We start from the raw sequence: 19,149 nt of genomic DNA on the forward strand, positions 1-19,149 counted from the left end.
ACACAAAACAATGCAATACAACTCCATTATTTCTAAGAGAATTGAAAGATATACACAAATATTAATTAATGAAGGAAGTATAACAAAAATAATTTAATGGTCAGTTTATAGCATTTCTATAGTTTAGTCTCAAAATTATAAAAGGAAAAGGAGAAAATATAGTAAGATAAATACATTAACTGACAGTATACTACAGATGGTGTGGTCTGGCAATGAGATACACACGTTTAAGTTGTATGATCTTTGACAACTTTGAATCTTGTCAGGGTGTCTCTGTTGAGACAGAGACATTATTATTATAGTATAATGTATTATATTACATTATAATAACAATAATGTAAACATTATTATTTTTAATAGTAATGTTTACATTATTATTTGTAAACAAAGTCTTGAAGTCCCTCCCCAACTCCCAGTCAAGTATAATGATTTCATCAGTTGCAATGTCAGTAGTGTCTACTCATAGATGTTCAGAATTTGAAGGACGTTGGAAGTCTTCTTACCCACCCCCATTCTCCCATTCAGTTTTCCTCTCCTCCCTCCTCCCTTCCCCACTCTGCCACATCTGCTTTTAGTATTCAGTGAAAATGAGTCAGCATTTTTGATAATCAGCAAAGTGATCCAAACTCTCTAAACCTGCGAAAGCAAGTCTATAATTTGGCCCCTCCTTGCATTCTGAAAACTGTGCACTACAGGTGGACTATTCTGAGAGTCCTTCATGCTCCTATGGTAAATCTTAATCCATTTTACCTCCTCTGCCAGCATCCCTTTTCTTCTACTCCTTCTCCTCTCTCCTCCCTCATTATCAGTCTGACATCAAGCCTTGTCTATTCTTTTTTATTATTTATTTATTTATTTTTATTTCTGTTATTTTATTTTGTTTTTTTGGCTGCACCATGTGGCTTGCAGGATCTTAGTTCCCCAACCAAGAATCAAACCCGGGCCCCCAGCACTGGAAACTCAGAGTCCTAACCACTGGACCTCCAGGGAATTCCCATCCATTCTTTGTTTAAAGTATTGATTTTTATCTTTTGGATAATAGACCCTGTAGAATAAAAACAGTTGGGTGATAGGTACTTTACATTGTTGCTCTTTTGTTGCTTTGTTATCTCTAGAAGGTTAAGTAACTCTACTAAGGTTTCAAAGCTAGCAAGTGATATAGTGTTTGAACCTAGGTTTTCTAACTCCAGTGTCAGTGATCTTAAAACACTATGCTATATTGCCTTACAGAGAGGTTAATGGAACCTATAAAACTTACTGTCCATAGAAAAATACATAGATAAACTATACATAAAGTCTAAACTTGAGGGTTCAAAATTCTATAGTTATCCTTGTAGCCCCAAATGGTCCACAGATTAAGAAATTTTGCTTTAAAGTATTTCTTGGGTTCACTTTTTTTCTCTATTCTCACTGCCATTACCCATGCCCAGCTCCCCATAACATTTCTCCTTTTCAATTTATTCTGCTGGCAACTTAATCATTCTAAGTACTGCTTGCATCATATCATGCCTCTGCTGAAAACATCCAAAGCAATGGTGGAGATGAGTCTTTGCACATTTTAATCATTTACTTAACAATATATAATTTTTTAGATGCTGTTTTATCCATTATACTGTAAAATCCATGGAAGGCAGAGATAATGTTTGGTTTGTCTACAATTATACAGTAATTCATAAGCACACGATAAATACTTGTTGCCTGCCTGGATTTTTGGACACTCTCCTACATGAATAGTGGTAATGTAAACTGTAGGGAAATTTGCCAATGTATTTCTATGCATAGAAAAACTGCTGGGGAGACACAAATAATGTTCATAGTAGATAACAGTGAGAAGTGGGATTATGGAGGGCTTTTATTTTCTGGGTCATCTAAAAAAATAATCCAGCTCCAGTCTTTTCCCTTAACCTACTTAAGCATATCTTTTACTTCCTTTCTTCCTTCCTTCCTTCCCCCCGTCCCTTTGGCTTGTCTTTAAAAGGTCCTTCGAAGTCTGGACCCATCTTACCAGATCTCCCACTGGTCTCTCATCTGAAAGCTCTCCTGCAGTTAATTTATCCATCCACCCATACAAGCAGTATTTAATGAGGGCTCATGCCTTGCCAGGCAGCACGAAGTGGGGAAGCAGACACATGGACAATTCATTACAGTGCAGCATGGTTAGTGCTGCATCAGAGACACGTACAAAGGGCTGTCGGAGTGCTAAGGAGGAAGTGATTAACTTTTGCCCGGGTGCCGAAGGAGGTGGGGAGCGCTCTGGGAAAGGAAACCATCTTTAAACTGGACCTTGAAGAGGGATTCAGCCAGGCTGAAAAGTGGAGGAAAAATATTCTAGGCAGAGTGAGCAGCCCATGAATAACTTCATGACACCTATAACTTCATATATGTCGTAGGAAATATATGTGTGTATTTCACATGGGGTGAAATACTGTGTGCCTGGATCACAGGAGTCTGAAGGCAGGAGTGAGTGTCCAAAACTGAGCAACCTCAAGTCTTGTTCCCTTCCTTAAGTCTTCCTAGGTGCTCCTGGTACCCTGTGGCCTCTCCTTTCTTGTAGAGCTATTGGCCAATTATTTGACACTTGATTCAAGACTTCTTTCATTATTCTCTTATATCGCCCCATCTGGTTTGCCCCATCCTTCTTAAGAGCAAAGAATACTCCTTATGTTTGTTTCTCTAGTATCCATTTCAACGACTGACTGATGTACTCTTTGGTGCATAGTAAGTTGTTAAAACTCATTGCTGACTGATAGGTGGCCTTTAGCTTCTGTGTTTTCAGCCACAAGGCTGTCTGAATAGCCACACGAGGATGGTTAATCCTGAAGGTGACTGCCTGGAGCATTTTGATATACCACTGAGGTAAGTACTGATGTGCAATCACCCTAGACCATCTTTTGAATCTTCTCTCACAGTAAAAAGGGCAGACCCATCCCTGGTGCAGAACCAGAGTTTCTATAAATAAGGCCTGCTGTGGCCCCATCAGACCTTTCAATACTGACTGGAGAGCTTGCAGTGTTTACTAAACTCCTGAGATCACTGAAGTCCGAAGTAATATCTCATGCCTCATTAATCTCCAGTGTTTGAAGTAATCGCTAATGTGTAATAAATCTCTAGTCTCTGAAGGTTTAAACCACACAGATGTGTTGTTTCAGATGAATAATGACCGACCTGACTTTGCCATTCAGCCATTCAACGAATGCTTAGGGAATAGCTACCATGTTCAAAGCACTGCATTGGGCTTTTTCCCTGTGACCCATGCTTCTGTGTCCTAATTATTGTACGTCATAGTGAAAAATGAACTATCTCACACAAAAGCATATAGTGGACTGCAAGGTCTATGAATGCAAATTAAGGGATTATTTTAGTGCTCAAATAGATTAAGGAAACTTTTCCCATTAGTTTAAAAGTAAGGACTTAGAGATTCTTTCCTCCCTTCCTCCTTCCTTCTTTCCTTCCTTCCTTCCTTCCATAAATGCTTATACAGAACCTATAATGTATCAGATACTGTACTTGAAACCACAGATATGATTATAGAAAAAGGGACATGAGAGGTACAGATTTCCAGGTATAAAATAAATGTCAAGGGGACGTAATGTACAGCATGGTGACTATAGTTAATAATATTGTGTTGCATATGTGAAAGTGGCTAAAAGAGTAAACTTTAAAAGTTCTCATCACAAGAAAAAACACTTTTGTAACTATGTGTGATGATGAATGTTAACTAGACTTATTGTGTTGATCATTCCACAATATACACAAATCTTGAATCATAACATTGTATACCTGAAACTAATACAATGTTATATGTCAGTTATACCTCAATTTAAAATAAGAGAGAGAGATGCAATTTTTGCCCATATGGAGCAAAAATGCCTTGTGCATAGTAGGCAGAGTCATCTAGAGCTTTAACATTTTACCATCCTTTACTGAATATTGATTTTATGCCAGCCATTAATTAAGGATAAGATATGTTGAGTGAATTATATATGTTCATTACTTTAAAATGTGTTTTTTGTTTAGATGATAATGATGTGTGTTTAGAACATAGGATTAAAAGACTTGAGTTAAAAGGCTTGAGTTCTAGTCTGCATTGTAGTAAGTTTGTGAGCTGAGAAAATCATTTCCTTCTTTGTACCTTAGTTACCTTACCTATAAAATTGTGAGAGTGGCAAGTACCTAATTCCTGGAGGTTTGGGAGAACATGTAAGATAACTCTCTGTACCTTTTTACTTGCTCTTCTCACTCTCTGTATTGTCTTCCCCATCTCCCCATCCCTCTGCTTGATAAATTTCTACTTATCTTTGAAACCCCGACTTAAGTAAGTATCACTTCATGTAAGAAGTCTTCCTCTTTCTTTCCCTGATGATACTGAACACTCTCCTCCTGGCCATCATGGTACCCATCCAAGCTTTTATATTGCAATTACCACATGATTATCATGCAGAAGGGCAGAGCCTCTGTCTTATTCACATGTTCTGTACCTAACATAGTGCCTGGCCCATAACCATTGCTTTAAACTCTGCTGAATAAATGAATAAAAAGTATGTTGAGAAAATGCTTCATAAATTCCAAAGTATTAAACAAAAATAAGATATCATCATCATCATTATGCTTGCCATTTGAGTAGGACTCAATTCATCTTTACAAAATATAACATTAATTTGGCCTAATTCTGCTATGTAATGGAGGCGGACATTATACTGCTAACAAACACATCGGTTCTCCTCTCCTTCTGACCATGTAGGAGAATTACGCTTCCCTGCCCACGCCCCAACCCTCCCCAGAACGTAAGAATAAACATGTGATTTGCTTTAGCCAATGAAATGCATGGCATGCATCACTTGTTTGCGGAAGCATTTCATTGCCAGTGCTTGATTGTCCAGCTCTCCTTTCCCTCTGCCCCCCCACCCCCCACTGGTGGTCCTGGAAGTGCCTTTTGACATGGAGGTACCATGAGATTGAAGCAGCCCAGCATCCTGACCTTGCACCACATAGAGAACCCCTGTCTGCAGAGCCACCCAGGCCAAAAGGAAACTTGGTATGACTGAGCACTTAACATGTATTCTATTAATCCTCTGAGATTTTGCCATTTTTTATTACCATGGCATAATCTAACTTATCCTGGCTGATAAAATCATCAACTCATTTCTGGGAAAAAATATGGCAATTTACTGGGAATATAAACATGGTAATAATCAAAACCAAAAGCATGAACAAAAAAAACTTATCTGAAAAATATACATTTGAGAGTCCAAACATAATACAAAGAATCTAGTTTACTTTACAAGGGTGTTAAACCTCTCTTGAGTCTCCTTCTCAAAATCTAGAGAAATTTCTCTTGTACTCGGCACTGAAGCAGGGACCAAATCCCGTACTTACATCACAGGGAAATTATATGCAACTAAAATATTTTTTGAAACAAGGCATTTGCCATAAATTGTTTTAAATAAATAAGCTTAGATTCTTCCACCAACATGATCACTGTAACATGTTCTGCTTACTGTACCCCTTACCTAACTGTGAATGGTAATGAGGATTGCCTCATGATTTTCCATTCCATGAGTGCAAAAGAGGAAAACACTGTTTTTATGAAATTAGTTATGTTTCATTTTTTGTTTTATTCTGAAATATATACATACACATACTTACACACACACGAAGTACATTAAACATATATTTACAGTTTAACCAAAAAAAAAACTATGAAGTGAAACTGATATAGCCACAACTCAGGTCAAGAATATAACATTGCCAGAACTCTAGAAGTTCCCCCCGATATGTTCCTCTAGATGGAGGAAATCACTGGCCTGGCTTTTGGGATAATCATTTTCTTCCTTTTCCCTGTAGTTTTACCACTGTGCTTATTTTTAAATTTGTTATATCATATGAATTGTGGCATAATTTATGGATAACAATGTACACCATATAAAGAATACAGTTTACTGAGTTATGCAAATGTATATACCTATATTACCACCACCTCGATCAAGATACAGAATTTCCACCTAGAAACAAATGACAATGAAAACACGATGACCCAACACCTATGGGATGAAGCAAAAGCAATTCTAAGAAGAAAGTTTATAGCAATACAATCCTACCACAAGAAACAAGAAAAATCTCAAAAAACAACCTAAACTTACATCTACAGCAACTAGAGAAAGAAGAACAAACAAAACCCAAAGTTAGTATCAATAGAAGGAAAGAAATAATAAAGATCAGAGCAGAAATAAACAAAATAGAAACAAAGAAAATAGCAAAGATCAATAAAACTAAAAACGTGTTCTTTGAGAAGATAAACAAAATTGATAAACCTTTAGCCAGACTCATCAAGAAAGAAAGGGAGAGGACTCAAATTAAAAAAAAATTAGAAATGAAAAAGGAGAAGTTACAAATGACACCACAGAAATACAAAGGATCATAAGAGACTACTGTGAGCAACTATATGCCAATAAAATGGAAAACCTCGAAGAAATGGACAAATTCTTAGAAAAGTACAAACTTCCAAAACTGAACCAGGAAGAAATAGAATATATGAAAAGACCAATCACAAGTAATGAAATTGAAACTGTGATTAAAAATCGTACAGCAAACAAAAGTCCAGGACCAGATGGCTTCACAGGCGAATTCTATCAAACATTTAGAGAAGAGCTAACACCTATACTTCTCCAACACTTTAAAAAAATTGCAGAGGGTAGAACACTCCCAAACTCATTCTACGAGGCCACCATCACCCTGATACCAAAACCAGACAAAGATACTACAAAATAAGAAAATTACAGACCAATATCACTGATAAATATAGATGCAAAAATCCTGAACAAAATACTAGCAAACAGAATCCAACAGCATGTTAAAAGGATCATACACCATGATCAAGTGGGATTCAGCCCAGCGATGCAAGGATTCTTCAATATATGCAAATCAATCAATGAGATCCACCATATTAACAAATTGAATAAATAAAAACTATATGATCATCTCAATAGATGCAGAAAAAGCTTTTGACAAAATTCAACACTCATTTATGATAAAACTCTCCAGAAAGTGGGCATAGAGGGAACTTACCTCAATATATAAAGGCCATATATGACAAACCCACAGCAAACATTATTCTCAATAGTGAAAAACTGAAAGCATTTCCTCTAAGATCAGGAACAAGACAACATAGTTTTGGAAGTCCTAGCCATGGCAATCAGAGAAGAAAAAGAAATAAAAGGAATCCAAATTGGAAAAGAATAAGTAAAACTGTCACTGTTTGCAGATGACATGATACTATACAGAGAAAATCCTAAAGATGCCACCAGAAAACTACTAGAGCTAATAAATGAATTTAGTAAACTCACAGGATACAAAATTAATGCACAGAAATCTCTTGCATTCCTATACACTAACAACGAAAGATGAGAAAGAGAAATTAAGGAAACAATCCCATTTACCATTTCAACAAAAAGAATAAAATACCTAGGAATAAACCTGCCTAAGGAGGTAAAAGACCTGTAGTCAGAAAACTATAAGACACTGATGAAAGAAATCAAAGATGACACAAACAGATGGAGAGACATACCATGTTCTTGGACTGGAAGAATCAATATTGTGAAAATGACTATACTACCCAAAGCAGTCTACAGATTCAGTGCAATCCCTATCAAATTACCAATGGCATTTTTTACAGAACTAGAACAAAAAGTCTTAAAATTTGTATGGAGACACAAAAGACCCCAAATAGCCAAAGCAATCTTGAGGGAAAAAAACAGAGCTGGAGGAATCAGACTCTCTGACTTCAAAATATACTACAAAGCTACAGTAACCAAGACAGTGTGGTACTGCCACCAAAACAGATATATAGATCAATGGAACAGGATAGAAAGCCCAGAGGTAAACCCACACACCTATGGTCACCTAATCTATGACAAAGGAGGTAAGAATACACAATGGAGAAAAGACAGTCTCTTCAATAAGTGGTGCTGGGAAAACTGGACAGCTACATGTAAAAGAATGAAATTAGAACACTCCCTAACACCATACACAAAAATAAACTCAAAATGGATTAAAGACCTAAATGTAAGGCCAGACACTATCAAACTCTTAGAGGAAAACATAGGAAGAACGCTCTATGACATAAATCACAGCAAGATCCTTTTTGACCCACCTCCTAGAGAAATGGAAATAAAAACAAAAATAAACAAATGGACCTAATGAAACTCCTCGGGTAGGAGACATGGAATCTGATCCCCATTGGAATGCAAGACTATCAGAACTGAGGCTCATTTATAAAGTTTTGTTTCTTCTGGACCAATAAAAGTAATCAGGGCAAAAGTGACTTGAAGTTCTCCCTGAGTTTTAAGTTTCCTTAGATTTCGACTTACTGAATATTTGTTATGTGTGATTGCTCTTTTATGCCTAAGAAGGTTATTTTTAATCCAGCATTTAAAATTCAAGATGGAATGAGATACAGTAGTCTTCCCTTAGCCACAATGGATACATTCCAAGAACCCCTGTGGATGCCTGAAACTGCAGATAGTACCAAACCCCATATATACTATGTTTTTCCCTATACTTACATACCTATGATATAGTTTAATTTATAAATTATGCACAGTAAGAGATTAACAATAATTAATAATAAATAGAACAATTATAATAGTATATTATAATAAAACTTATGTGAATGTGGTCTCCCTCTCTCTCTCTCTCAGTATCTTATTGTACAAATTTAATGACTTTTCCATTTCCATCTTAATTAAGCACTTATCACACGCTCTGGCCATAACTCTTGCAGTCTGAGTTGCAATAGAAAAACTAACATGAATTTCTTTTTTCCTTCTTCATAATTTCACAAATAGAAGATTTGTCTTTGCTGTAGATCCTAGCAACCTCAGCACATAATGGTTTTTCTTTCCTTATTAAGTCAAGAACATTCACCTTTTCACTTAAAGAAAGCACTTTACAGCTTCTCTTTGGCATATCTGAATTGCCAGCATCACTACTCCTGTACTTCAGGGCCACTATTAAGTAATGAAATACCTTGACCATCGATCTGAAAACCAAGACAACTATTAAGTGACTAAGGGCAGGATACACTGGACAAAGAGGTGATTCACATCCCAGGTGGGACTGAGAAGGACAGCACAAGATTTCATCATGCTGTTCAGGACAGCATGCAATTTAAAACTTATGAATTGTTTATTTCTGGAATTTTCCATTTAACATTTTCAGACCATTGTTGTTCGCAGGTAACTGAAACCTCAGAGGGTGAAACTTCACATAATGGGGGGACTGCTGTACCATTTCATACCCATTAGGATGTCTACTATCAAAAAAAGAAAATAACAAGTTGGTAAGTATATGAAGAAATTGGAACCCTTGAATACTGTTTGTAGGAATGTAAAATTGTGCAGCTATTGTGGAAGACACTATGGTGGTTCATCAAACAATTAAAAATAGAATTATCAAATGATCCAGAATTCTACTTCTGGGTATATATCCAAAAGAATTGAAAGCATGGTCTTGAGGAGATATTTGCATTTCTTCATGTCTAGCAGCATTATTCATAATAGCCAAAAGGTAGAAGCAACCCAAGTGCTCGTTGACACATGAATAGCTAAACAAAATGTGGTTTATACATAGAATGGAATATTGTTCAGTTCTAAAGAGTAATAAATGCTGACATATGCTGCAACATGGATGAATCTTGAAGACTTTGTGCCAAGTGAACTAAATCAATCAAAAAAGGACAAATACTGTGTGATTCCACTTATATGAAGCACTTAGAGTATTCAAATTCATAGAGACAGAAAGTAGAATGGTGGTTGCCAGGAGCTGGGGTGAGGACAGAATGGGGAGTTGTTTTTCAATGTGCACAGAATTCTAGTTTTGGCAGATGAAAAGACGGAAAGCCAACACCCCATCATGTAAAAACTCTCAGTAAACCAGGAATAGAGGGGAACCTTCTCAACTTGGTTAAGGCTATCTACAAAAACCCTGCAACTAACATCATGCTTAATGGTGAGAGACTTGAAGCTTTCCCATTAAGATCAGGTATAAGGTAAGGATATTGCCACTCATCACTCCTTTTCAACATCATACTAGAAGTCCTCGCTAACTCAATAAGGCAAGAAAAGGAAATAAAAGGTATACAGATTGGGAAGGAGGATATAAAACTGTCCTCATTTGCAGATGACATGATTGTCTATATAGAAAACCCAAAAGAATTGACAAAAAAACACCGTGGAACTAAGTGATTATAGTAAGGTTGCAGGGTGCAAGGTTATCATACAAAAGTCAATTGCTTTTCTATATACCAACAATGAACAAGTGGAATTTGAAATCAAAAATACAATACCATTTACATTACCACTCCTAAAAATGAAATACTTTGGTAAAACCTAATAAAATATATGTAAGATCTATATGAGGAAAATTACAAAACCCTGATGAAAAAATCAAAGAAGAACTAAATAAATGGAGAAATATTCCATGTTCATGGATAGGAATACTTAATATTGTCAGGGTGTCAGATCTTCCCAACTTGATTTTTGGATTCAATGTGATCCCAATGAAAATCCCAGCAAATTATTTTATGGATATTGACAGACTAATTCTAAAGTTTATGTGGAGAGGCAAAAGACCAAGAATAGCTAATACATATTGAAGGAGAATAAAGTTGGAGGACTTACACTGCCCTTACTATAAAGCTACAGTAATCAAGACAGAGTGATATTGGTGAAAGAATAGACAAATGGATCAAAAGAACAGAATAGAGGGCTCAGAAATAGACCCTCACAAATATAGTCAACTTATCTTTGACAAAGGAGGAAAGGCAATACAATGGAGCCAAGATAGTCTCTTCAACAAATGGTGCTAGAACAATTGGACATCCACATGAAAAAAAGTGAATCTAGACACAGACCTTATACCCTTCACAAAAATTAACTCAGAATGAATCATAGATAGACTTAAATGTAAAATGCAAAAATACAAAGCTCCTAGAAAATAATATAGGAGAAAACCTAGATGATCTTGTGTATGGTGATATCCTTTTAGATACAACACCAAAGACATGATCCAATGGAAGAAATAATTGATAAGCTGAACTTAGTTAAAATTAAAAACTTCTGCTCTGTGAAAGAATATCAAAAATGGAAGACAAGCCACAGTAGGAAGAAAACATTTGCAAAAGACACATCTGATAAAGGACCGTTATCCAAAATATACAAAGAACTCTTAAAACTCAGCAATAAGAAAACAAACGGCCCAATTAAAAAATGGGCCAAACACCTCAACAGACACTTCACTGAAGAAGATATATAGATAACAAATAAGCATATGAAAAGATACTCCACATACGTCATCAGGAAAATGCAAATTAAAACTAGATACCACCACACACCTACTAGAATGGCAGAAATCCAGAACACTGACAACACCAAATGCTGTCAAAGATGTGAAGCAAAAGGAACTCTCATTCATTGCTGGTGGTACAGCCACTTTGGCAGATTGTTTGGAGGTTTCTTACAAAACTAAACATACTCTTACCATACAGTCCAGCATTCATGCTCCTTGGTATTTACCTAAAGGAGTTGAAAACTTATGTCCACACAAAACCCTGGACATTGATATTTATAGACGCTTTATTCATAATTGCCAAAGCTGGGAAGCAAACAAGATGTCCTTCAGTAGATGAATGGGTAAACTATGGTGCCTCCAGACATTGGAATATTACTCAGTGCTAAAAAGAAATGAGTTACCAAGCCATAAAAAGACATGGAGAAATATTAAATGCACATTACTAAGTGAAAGAAGCCAATGTGAGAAGACTACGTACTGTGTTATTCCAACTATATGACATTCTGCAAAAGTCAGAACTATGGAGACAGTAAAAAGATCAGTGGTTGTGGGGGAGTGAGGGGAGGTGGGGAAAGAGAAGAGATGACTGGGCAGAGCACAGGGGTAGTGACAATGCTCTGTATGATATAATGATGCATGTATGTAATTATACATTTGTCCACACTCTAGAGTATACAACACAAGAGTGAACCCTAAGGTAAATTATGGACTTCGGATGATTGTGATATGTTAATGTACATTCACCCTTCGTAAGAAATGTACCATTCTGGCGAGTGATGTTGAGAATGGATGAGGCTATGCATGTGTGGGAGCAGAGTTTACAAGACATCTCTGCACCTTCCTTTCAACTTTATTATAAACCTAAAACTTCTCTAAAAAAATAAAATTTTAAAGTAAAAAAAAAGAAGTTATGCAAATGGATGGTGGTGATGATTGCACAACATTGTGAAAATACTTAATACCACTAAACAGTATGTACACTTAAAAATGGTTAAGATGGTAAATTTTATATTATATGTATTTTACTACATTGTAAAACATTCTAGGAGGAGGATTGGCCCAAAGAAACTTGCTGATTATTACTGGAAATGGAAGTTGTGAGCTCACATTTATACTTAATATCTACTCTGTGCCAAGGATGATGTCATGCGTTTTACATTATTACTTCACATAATTAGTAATAATTTAAGTAAGAGCTACTTGTCTATTTGGCAAGCAGTCACTGAGCACTTATTATGTAGGCGTTGAGCTAGGTTTTGGAGATTTCAACGGCAAACAGTACTAGCGCAGCCCATGGCTGGAAGGGCTAAGAGTCTCAGGTTCTAGTGCAGGATGCAGACCCCTTACAGCACAAGATGGGAAGAACAGAAGAGGAGCATCTACCCCTGGCTCCTATGTTCCAGGTCCTGCTATACATCTACATAAATTATCTCATCTAATGCCCCAGCAAGTCTAAGAGTTAGGAATTATTATCCCCATTTTAAAAAGGATGACCTTGAATTTCAGATCTAACATACCTAAGATTATACAACTGCTTAAGTAAGTGGTAGAGCTGAAATGCCAAGACCAAGTTTGTTATCCAAGGCCCGTGTCCTCTATACACATGGGTTCCCAAAATTGTTCTGTCGATCAAGCTGCCTCAAGGCAGAGTTTCTCCATAAATAAAGAAAAGAAAACAGTAAGGACAATACAGTGAGTTTTCTATTAAAAAAAAAACACTTTATTCCATTAATAGGCTATTCTATATACTGTAATTTGTCCCCTTTTACATTTTAGAACTAAATGTCTTTTTCTCTTATGAACTGATAGGGATAATAAATGGTAGTTGTTACTCTTTTTTTAGGATCCTGATGTCCAAACCCTATTCCTATACTTGGAAAATTCTGCACTTTATAAATCTCATTGGGAAGGCCTGCCTACCTCCAGCCCTGGAAGCTCAGTTTCCTGTCTTGCTTGAAGTGAGGACACAAGCCCCTGAGCTACACTCTAGTAATGGTAAGTTCACACCAGTCTTTGAACCGAAAAACGGCACTGTGAAGCAAGGACTGCCCAACAGCCATTCTGGGGAGGGACGGTGGCAGCAGCAGTGGCTATATCTACTTCCGAGGGCCATGTGTCAGTTCTCAGAGCCATCCAGTGGCAGCGTTGGTGATCTTAGCGATTAACCTATGGCGTCGACTGCTTAATGGCACTGGCAGTGGCTGTGCGGTCTTCATCACATCAAAGATTTGGACAGCGTTCTTGATAGCTTGGCCCTAAGTCCCCAGCCCTCCTGGTGATTCTGTGAGCCACACAAAACTCTCATCATAAATTCTTTCCTACTTAAATCTGACAGAATTTAGTTTCTGTTGTTTGCAGCTAAGAACCCTCGCTATGAGAGTAGTTATTTGATTGTTTGTTCTAATACCCATTCTTGACAACCTAAAGGGGGTCACATTAAGCAGTTCCCCCAGTTTTTGAAAAGAAAAGAATATTGGTTTACGGAATAAAAAATATTTAGGAACCACTGTTATATACTATAAAATCCTAAGTTGTGCATTCAAAGCTCTATCTAATGAACAATGAAAATGACCTAAACAGAACTGGTATTATCTTGGACTAGTACAGTGTCTAAACAGAACTCTGGATAACCACATGGTCTATATTATTCAGTTGTTAATATAGCCAAAGTAACCAGACTGACTTAGCAAACAAACCAGGTTGACTATATGTCTACATAATTGCTTTCTCAGCTGCTGTGAGAAGTTTGATCCAGTTAACAATATAGATCAGCTCCTCTTTTTAAAAGGTTAAAACAGCATGTAATTAACTAATTACTGTATTGATTTATTATATTTACTTACTGAGTAGAGCTATAGGTTTTCACCAAGCCAGATGCCTGGCATGCACGAAAGACATGAAGCTTATGATCTCAATTATCAAGCATTCTTTCCATCTCCCCTGCAACCACCATTAGTGGCCAACCACTGTGACTTTTCATCTGGGCTTTTGTAATTGCTCCCTAGCTAATTTCCTTTTTTTCTACTCTTGCTCTTCAGCAATCCATTTTCCACTGAGGACCCTAGGGTATTCTTTTAAAACATTAATTGGGTCATATTACTGCTCTGCTATAAATCGTTCAAAAAATTTTCCAGTACCCTTAGCTTTAAGTCCAAAGTGCCTAACACAACCAGGAAGGACCCACATAATCAGGTTATATTTCTAAACTTATCTCACTGCTGCCACCTGCCCCTTGCCACAAAGTCCCAAATGTACTGTCCTCTCAATTCCTAAAATGCTTTCATCTCTCCCTGACTCAAGGCCTTTAATGATTCCTTCTGCCTGGCATGTTTTTGCTCCCCCTGTTCACCTGGCTAGCCCCTACTTAGACCTCCTGTTTTAGATTCCACTTCCTAAGGGACACCTTCTTTGACCACTCAAGACAGACCACTGATTGACTCTCTCAACACATCTGAAAGTTTTCTTTCATAGCTCTGATTGCAATCTGTAATTCTACATTTATATGTTGTTTACTTGTTTAATGTCTGTTTCCTCTATAATAGTCTGTAAGCTTTAAGAAGACAGGGACCATGCCTTTACCACCTGACATTCAACAAAGCACCTTGTATGGGCTCCTTAAACATTTGTCGAATGAATGAATTAGCAGACGAATCCAAGGCTTATATAATCCTATGTCAAAATGTTCTTCTGGACAGGAAGTGCTGGAAATCACAGAAAAAGAGGGAACTCAGAGGAGCCTGGAAAGCCAAGGAAAGGCTCTTGGGGCAGGGGACCCTTCAGGGAGACCCCAAAGGGTGGGTAAGATGTGAACAGGCTCTGAAGAGACCTGTGGGGAGAAGCTTCATTGCTCAAGGAAAGGGAGGAGCCAGGAGAAAGGTGGCCAGTTAGCAGGAGAGAGTGAGGGGTCACACCTGGATGTCACCTGGATCTGGAGCTTGCTCTCGGATGCCAGTGAGTAGATGGCTTCCAAGTGTACAGGAAGACCATGAAGTAATTTCTTATTAATCCTGTCTCTTGAGTAGACACATTCATGCAGTGAAACTACTCAGGATATAGACCACCAGGTGTTCGGTGTGGGCATTGTGGCAGATACTGCAGGCTGGCTCCCTCCATCCCATGCCAGCCCCTGACAGGGGTGTGCTTGCTTCATGCTGGAGCCTGCAAAGCTAAGATTACATGCCCAGACTCCCTTCAGCTTGATCTAGAGTCTATCAGGCAGATAGGCCCGTGCCAGATTTGGGAGGAAGTGACATCATGCATAAGAGGCCGCGCTTTGCTGCTTTTTGCAAGCACAGTTGTCAAAGCACTTGCTTTTTTGCGGCAGCTGTAGCAGAGGTCCAAGAGTCAGTCACTAGCTTCCTGGATATTGAAGGCAAGGCACAGAGTATCCCTTTTGCTCATGCAGATCATGGCCAAGGTAAAGTGATTCCAGGGTGAAAACTCTTGGAGAGCATATGATTTAGGGATCTCTCTTAACTAATACAAGGTTCGAAAGTCACTTTAGAATACAAAGACAGTGTCAATTCAATAATTTAAAATGCTCTCTAAACTTGATTTAAATTTAAAATCAACAAAACCAGGTCCTGCTATAGACTGGCCACCTGCAGGGCATTCTAGGGTATGGTCCTTCTTTCTTTCCTCGTTCTTTATCCAGCTTGTTTTCCAGCATATGATCCCTTGGGGAGTGGATATCAGAGAGGTCGGAAGGGAAAGGAGAGTTTCTCATTTGACTGGTACTTTGTGATATGGCTTCACACTTCCTGGGTCTGGCAGACGTTTAAAGTTTACTCACTTTTAGAGGTTCTTTAGAGACCTTGATATCATAGTGGTCTTTCACCTGCAGTTACTCTGATCTGGGCGAACACATGCTATTCCTGCAATTCCTTCCTCTACAAGCTCTAGGGAATGGGTGATCCACCTCAGTATCATCTCTGTTGAGGTCTCTTTGTTCCTCCGATGATCCTAATGGAAAGGATCAAAGATGGTTCTCCCACTGGTTCTCAAGTTCACGCATATAGCCCACATCCCAGCCACAGGACACATTCACACATTCCTTGCCCCCAAAACTCTGTGAGTGCAGGTCCATCATAGCATAGCAGCAACCCTCCATCACTCTGCCACCAAAACAGCTTGCCAGCCCATCTGCAGCCTGTAGATTTTGAGGAGAGGAGTCAAGCCACATCCATGCTGGTTCTGTAACTACAGGGGAAACAGCAAGCTACCCAAATGATTCCCTTTCGGCCCCTCTTACTCAGTTTGTGTTAGGTGTTGACTGAAAAAAAACCCCACACAACCTAGAAGTTGCAAGTTATGTTTTATCCTGAGACCTTACTGAAGACTATAGCCCGGGAGATAAGCTCTCAGATAGCTCTGAGGAACTGTTCCAAGGAGGTAAGGGAGAAGCCAGGAAATACAAGAGTTTTTGCTCAGAAACAAAAACAAAAATAAAAACAAACATGTAGTTGACCATCAAAAGACTACTGCTAATCACAAAAAACAGACATATCAAGTTAATGATTTTAGTGCTTTTCTAAGTGTGAGAAGATTCAAGAGTCTGGGCTCATTGGAATTATCCTTTTGATATGCATCTTAACTATCTATGGCCAAAATATGTTTTTCTCCATTGGAATTCCCCCCAGGGCACACCATGGGCGGGGTGGGGGGTGGCACGGCTGCAATGGCTGATGGCTTGATGGCGGGTGACATTCTTTGTTAACTGAAGTGCAGGCGACATTCTTTGCCCCCATAGGAGTAGACACCCTTCCCCCTTAGGATGGGGGCTTGAGAATCATAGCACACCAGCATCTCTTTCTTTAAAAATTTTTCACACCAAATCCTCTCTCTCTACCCTCTACTGTTTTAAGTCCTTGATAGGATTGACTCATCTAATCAGTTCCCTGCCATCTCTTACACCTACTTTGACATTTCTGCAGAGTAATCTGTTTTGCAACTCACTGATCATATTGTTGCTGCATGTATACACGTATTCTTAACATCTTTTTACATCATCTCTCCCCACCCCTAATTTCTGCCTTTCTAAGAGAACATTGCTTTGGGGGGATATTCATCCCATCTCTAGCCCCTAGCACGGATCCTGACTAGTATAATCCAATCATAGTACTTTTACCCCCTCTTACCAATGATTGAATCAGGAATTAAGGTTTAAGCTAATCAGGAAAGTATTCTCCAGGTCTGTTATTATCTCAGGTTGAGCTTATGTCCTAAATTAGCCCAGTTATATCAAAAGGCAAGAGGTTCCTTCTCTATTTCACCTGCTTGGTATAAGAAAGGAAGTGTGTTGTGATAGTTGCTACTGGCAGCCTTCTTGTGATCATGCGGGAAACCATCCTGAGGACAATACCGAACTATGGAGGAGAAAAAGCTGAGACCTGGAAAGCTTATTATGGTGTGGCTGGGATTGTTCTACTTTTAGACTTCTTGTTGTAAGAGGAAATAAAAGTCTTTATTATTTTAGCCAATCTGAGTCAGAGTTTTTGTTATTAACAAGCAAAAGCCAGTGATCTTCCATAGATTCCCTGTCAGATCATGAGTCCTGAACCATTCCCTGTGGAAATGGAAACATTCAGTGATGGAAAACAATAAGTAGTATAGCATAGGTCACTTGTTTCTTCCAAGTGACTTTCAAGAACCAAAGGACTGCCCCACATTTTGGGGAAGAGGAAGAGGTAAAAGAAATGCCAGAGAGGCAAACACCCCACTGAGACTAATCGGCAAAAGCTTTTAAAAGTAACTTCTGAAATAATTCTCTATTATGGCTGCAGTTTTAATGTCCCAGTTGCCTGGGCCCTGTTAGCAGCACCTGGGCAATTAATGTTATTTGAGATAATTACTTCACATGCATTGTAGAAGCCCACTATGCTTGATTATTTCCTTCTGAATGAAATCTTTAACCTAAATTGTATTAATTTATGAGGCTAGTAGGTATTTTGAAAAATGCAACTGTATTTTATAGAAAGATACCCCACCAACACATGAACTTATGAACTTCATTTTCAATTAAATAAATGTCTTTATGGGAAATTGCTGTTTCCAGCCAACAAGGCTCTTTAGTTAACCATTTTGTTTTTATTCTATTAAGAGTATTTAATTCTATCAGTTTGGTAAATTACCTATGTACTCTGTGTATTTCTGGGAAGCTCAAGATCTCTTTGTGAGTATGTTGATGTGTTTGATGTGAAGAAATATAATCATGCTACAAGCAATGCCAGTTTGTCTGGCTACCTATAGCATCAATGATAAAAATAGACGGAATGAGACACTTAGGATGGCATCATCTGTATTACGGTTGGAGGAATGATCAATAACCTCTGAATGTTATTTGTATCTTCCCCCTCCACCACTTTAGTCCAGACTCTCATTATCTTGCTGGATTACTACAAAGCCACTGAAGTGGTATCTTTTTAATCTCCTGTCTTCCCCCTCTCTGGTCCAGTCTTCACACAGTTTCCAGATACATCTTACAGGCACACAGCTCCCATCACATCACTGTCTCACTCAAGAGCCTTTAGGGACCCTCTACTGCCAGCCAAAATCAATGGCATTCAGGGCCCTGGTATTTAAGGGCTTTCTAATGTGACCCAAACACACTTTTCAAACTTTTCTCCCAATCATTCCCTGCATGCACTCTATGATTTAAACCACTGGACTGTTTGCTATTCCCCAAATATCTTTCCTGCTCGCACTTCTCTGAGCCTTGACTGTGATCTTTCTCCTATGATGATTGTTGTCTTATTCTGTTTGGGCTGCTGTAACAAAAAAATCATAGACTGGGTGCCTTAAACA

The 19,149-nt window shown here is 38.2% G+C and overlaps 1 protein-coding gene across 5 annotated transcripts in view; it reads left to right on the forward strand.

Annotated features, from left to right (window-relative positions):
- DEUP1 (deuterosome assembly protein 1) overlaps positions 1 to 19,149 on the forward strand; it is a 230,290-nt gene that overhangs the window by 71,002 nt on the left and 140,139 nt on the right. For all 5 annotated transcript variants that reach the window (XM_082340465.1, XM_082340466.1, XM_082340464.1 and 2 more), the window contains exon 4: positions 13,190 to 13,341. The gene's annotated coding sequence lies outside the window, so the exon portion shown is untranslated. The remainder of the gene's footprint in view (positions 1 to 13,189; positions 13,342 to 19,149) is intronic.

The sequence above is a fragment of the Balaenoptera borealis genome, assembly GCF_965194805.1.
Source record: "Balaenoptera borealis genome assembly, chromosome: 11".
NCBI lineage: Eukaryota > Metazoa > Chordata > Mammalia > Artiodactyla > Balaenopteridae > Balaenoptera > Balaenoptera borealis.